The sequence below is a fragment of the Eubalaena glacialis genome, chromosome 1, assembly GCF_028564815.1.
Source record: "Eubalaena glacialis isolate mEubGla1 chromosome 1, mEubGla1.1.hap2.+ XY, whole genome shotgun sequence".
NCBI classification, from domain to species: Eukaryota; Metazoa; Chordata; class Mammalia; order Artiodactyla; family Balaenidae; genus Eubalaena; species Eubalaena glacialis.
The window spans coordinates 32,463,978-32,469,096 of NC_083716.1; the positions used below are offsets into that span (position 1 = coordinate 32,463,978).

Below are 5,119 nucleotides of genomic sequence, written 5' to 3' on the forward strand. Positions count from 1 at the left end.
CACTTTTTTTTTAAAAACAAAATTCACATTTTGTTTAGGTTGAAAAAAACTATACAAAATTGATTTTCTTCACCAAAAATTACAGCAATATTTTCTGTATTATTCCTAGAAACCACAAAACACTTATTTTTGTAGGTTTTCTAGGTTTTGCTTGTAAATCAAGATGAGGCAGTAGATACAGTCATGGAAAAAGACAGAAAAAAACAGGCAAATCAGTTGTCAGTATCCATGGCCTCTGATCCTGTCTTGACCATGAAACAGAAGTGTTCAACATATACCTGCCAAAAAGCTTATGAAGATGTAGGCTCAATAAAGGAATATAAACAACAACCAGATGTGGAACAACAATGGCAGTCTCTTCCATTCAAACTTTAACTATAACTTGTTTCTTTAACTTCATTTGATAAAGACAAAATCTACACTGAAATCCTTGTTTGGCAAGCTCACATGTTTCTCTTACAGTCTGATAATTTTCTTAACAGTCCCTTATAGATTTTTAACAGCATACTTAAAACTCCTACTATTCAAAGGTCAGTCATGAGCTTCATTGTAATGTTTATAAAATGTATTCCTTCCTCCCATACCTCCTCAAAATTTATTTCTTCAAAGAACTGATAACTCAATACCTGACAATTGGATCCACAGTGATAAATGTTAATGTCTAAAATGAGTTAACTAATACAATTCCAAAGTGCCATTAGCAGAGATCACACAGTGTGTAACATGGTACTTTCAATGCTATCTTCTGGAAGAACAGTTAGGTCTCCAAAGCATGGAACTTCAAACAGGCCATTTAAACAGGCAGATTATCAATGACTAATGTACTCAATGGGAGGCCTACAGGTCAAGATATTCAGTGATTAAGTGGCCTACATACACCTTACAACTTTTCTGTAAGGTATTTTTAGATTTCTTACAGATTTTTTAAAATATCAAATATAAGAGAGAGCCTATTTTAAAAGTCTCTTAGGTATTTTCAATGGTTTCTGAATTATCTATAGGAAGCTCTGACTTACTTGTATAGAGTTTGATATATGTATCCACCATTAAATCCAAATCGTGTTTTGTATCCAAATTTATGTTCAGCAAAGCCAAGTTACTTGACCTTTGGTCTGTCAAAGTGTTCCTCAGGTATGCTTTGAGATGCTTTTGCCGATTTTCGTAGCGTTCATTCTCAACCTTCATCACAGGAAGAATACGTAGGACCTTCAGCAATGCATAAACATTAGGAAAATCTTGATGTCTGCCAGATGAAGAGCTTCATAAATAGTGGATGGAAGTTCTATATTTTTCCCTCTGTGTTTCCACTTGATTCTCCAACAATGCAGCTCAACAGAGAGTGTGTCAGGATTAGGTAAATCACTTCTGTGCATGTCAGCATGATGCTCCTCTGATGTATTGAATTTGAGCTGTCCCATGACAGAGGGTACCAGAGATAAGCATTTAAGAGCTTTGAGTTGCTGTTCTGAGAATATATCTTTCAGTTCCTGAATAATGTGTTCCACTGTTGGAACACTTAAGGGTTTCTTTATAGTAACTCTCAGAGGTTAGCTGAGATTCCAGGTTACTGTGCTGAGCTCTGTGCAATTTCCCTGGGAGTTTCATCTGAATATCAAGTTTGGTTGCCAAATTTGTGGCTTCCTCAAACCAAAATTCATGATAAACTTCGATATTTTCCATCACTTCATTTAGTGAATGCAGCACTGCAGTCAAACTACTGGCTGCAGAGAAGACATCAGAAGTTTGCCCCTGAAGATTTTTCCCAAAGGCTCTTGTAAAAGATAGAACATTTTTAAGAACAACAATGGTAACGATGAAATCAAAATCTGTTACTGCACTATAGAGTACAAATGCTCGGCCAGCTATACAGTTATTCCATCTAACATTTGTGTCACTATTTATACCATCTAAACATAAAACAAGTGCTTGTAGGAGATCCACTAAGATTTCAAAAGCATCATGCCTGCCTGTCCACTGGAGAATGGCAAATTTCCTTCAGTTCTTTGCCCCTTTCTTCATTGTTCTGAAAGAGGATAGAAATTACATTGTCAAGCTCTAAAAGCAGTTGTGGTGATGGATGGAAAAAAGAACAAACTTCCTCTAATTGTTCCTAATGCGACAGATACTCCCATAACAGGCAGTGATCTTGTCAACCACATATTTAAGGCACAGGAAGAGCAGAGTGTGTAGATAGCTTGGGGATATTTCTCTAAAAGTCTAGAAGCAACAACTTTCATTTTGGAAGAAAATCCACTGGACACAATGTAAGCCTGGCCGCAACAGTTCTCCATGTTTAATCCCCACTTCTCAGTTATCGTAGTGTGAAATTTCACAGCCAAAATTTCTGCATCAGCTTCATAAGGCAGGAAGCCCACAAATTCCTCTCTCAGGTTGTGAGCTTCGTCAACAAACCTCACCAACACAGGCAGGTGCTCTTCCCCCGCTATGTCCACCACATCGTCAGTGATGATGGAAAAGAAGTGAGAGTCTCCCACTTCCCTGAGGGTTTCTTGCCAAATGCAGCTCTCACAGATCTCTAGCATCTGTTTCTGCTGTGTTTTCGAACAGAACAATGTGTGAACTGCTGTTGTCTCAAAGCGCTTTCTCAGAACCTCTTCGCCAGAATTGATCCGGCACTCAGGCAGTGCTTGAAAGTTATCAGGAGTAAAGAGACCTTCTGGGATTTCATCAGCTTCCTGTCCATCCAGAGGTATGTTCCGTTTTCCCATAAGAATCAAATTTTCAAATAAAGATTTTAAGTATTGTTTTCCTTCTCTTCAAGGGTTAAGGGTAAAATGTCTTTATCCTGCTCTTCACCCCCTTCTTCTGCACTGGGGTTCTGAGCATTGCTGTTGTTTATTTCCTCATGTTTTGCTTCCTGTTAAGAGGTTTCACCAACTTTTTTCTGTTTCAGTGTCCTGATTTCATCTTCACTCAATTCTTTTATTTGTTTTCTGTGTCTACTGTGTGGATTATTCAAATGGGTGGTAAGATCAAATGTTGTTGGTATTGCATTATCTCGAAGAACTGTCCTATAAGGACTCTCCCAATGACTTCACAAGTATCTGCTTCAGTTAATTTTGAGAAATAAAATAACCCAATCATTCTTTAGTTTTCTGATGCCTCTGCAAAATGTATAGTTCTACAGATCATATAAGTCTCAAAGTGTCTGGCACACAATCGATAATATTTAGTTGATCGGATGTTTTATCTTCTAAGTCTGCTCTCCTACAATTCTCCACCCACTTCTGGCATCTGGCTGGATCCCGCCGGAACGTGAAAAAGGCTAGGTCCGACTGCGTGCTCTTCCACGTGCAGTTGGGGGCCTCGCAGAAGTTCGGCATCGTTGTCTGCCAGCTGGCCGGCCCAGCCCTCCCCTCCCCGCCTCCTCAGGGCAGCCAGCCCGCCTGTCTGGGCCGGGGAGTGGAGCCGGCCCTCCTTAGGGCCGGTGCGCCGGGGGGCGGGGCCTCTACCCCACTTTTGACCTTGTACTTTCAGCTGCTGGCTTTGCTTTCTCAGGGGAAGTAGACTCTCAGTCATGAACTGCAGCACTGACTGCCAGGCCAGCTTAACTTCATCAGCAGATATCCTTCTCTCCTCTCTCAGATGAAAAGGTACCCTTTTTTTCTACACAGCTGATCTTATATGTGTCCTAGATTCCATCCATTCTGTCTCTCCTGAGGCCTTGTTTCATCATTTAACCTTTTCTTTTATCTTTAGTATACCCTTTCCCCACCTTCCCATACCAGCTTCATTTCCCCTTTCCAACAACAACAACAAAACCAGAAATTGGATTTTTTCTGATTGGATTATTTTCTGATTTCTGCTCTCTTTCCTCTCCTTCACAGTCAGACTTGTAGAAAATGGAATCCTCTCCCTACCCCATCACCTATTAACTCCTCCACCCACAATATTCTAGTTTCCAGCACCTGTTGTGCTACCAAGGACTGCACAGCATGCGGGATCTTAGTTCTGCAACCAAGGATCAAACCTGTGCCCCCTGCAGTGGAAGCGCAGTGTCTTAACCACTGGGCCACCAGGGAAGTCCCCTGCCAAGGACCTTCTAATTGCCAAAGCCAGTATATCTTGTTAGACCTCTTAAATGCACTTGGCTTTACGGACCACTTCCCAGTCTTGAACTTCTCTTCCTTGGTTTCTTTAACATCAGTTTCTACTGTTCTTCTCCCATCTCTTACACCATTTAAAATTTTCTATACTAATTCTCCCGGGGTCTTGCTCTAATTCCTTTTTCTGGGAATTTTTAGTTGTTTTCTTCTCTTTGGCATATAAACATGTTCAAGTTAATCTAAACAAAGCAAAAAACAAAACAAAAAACCAAAACTCTTCCTCTGCTGCCCTTAATTGTTGTTCTACAGGGTTTTGTCCTTGATCCTTTTCTCTTTTCATTTTGTGTTGTTCCCTTGAGTAGTATCATAGCTTCAACTACCATCTGTAGGATAGTGGTTCCTAAATCTATCCTTAGCCCAGATTCTTCACCCAAGCTCCAGATTGTCTGTGACACCCTTAACCCAGTGTCCAAAGCACTCAGTATGTGTGGAGTTCAAAACCAACCTTGCCTCACAAAACTTATACTCTATATTTCCTATTTTTTAATGAAACCAGTATCTATTCAGTCACCCAAGTTAAAACTAAGAGCAACTCTGAAATTACATTTTTTAAAACATTCCACACACAGCACGTTATTTGATTCTGAATCATAAACAGCTTTCCTTTGAAGCCTGTCTTTGTCCTCATTGCTCTGCTTTAGTAGCCATCATCTCTTGACAGTAGCCTCCTAATTGATTTCCTTGTCTCCAAGCTGCCCTCTTCTGGTTCATTCTTTATATTATCAAATAACATACAAGGGAATCCCCATAAGGTTATTATGTTACAAATTGTGTATAAAACGTTATTTTATTGTACTATTTTCATTTTTTTTTTCATATTGTTTAATGTTTCATTACATTTTATAGATAAACTCATCGGTGTTTGTTGTACTAATGGAATTAACAGAACAGGATACCTTATATGTAGGTATGAATGATATTGGTGCTATATTTTCAAGTCTGTCTTCTTGAGAAGAAAATTTTAAAATTCACCCTTACCTACTCTGTAAAAT

General features: G+C 39.4%; 1 pseudogene; it reads right to left on the reverse strand.

Annotated features, from left to right (window-relative positions):
* Positions 1-966: 966 nt before the first annotated feature.
* On the reverse strand, positions 967-3,344 carry LOC133094343 (52 kDa repressor of the inhibitor of the protein kinase-like; annotated as a pseudogene).
* Positions 3,345-5,119: the final 1,775 nt, after the last annotated feature.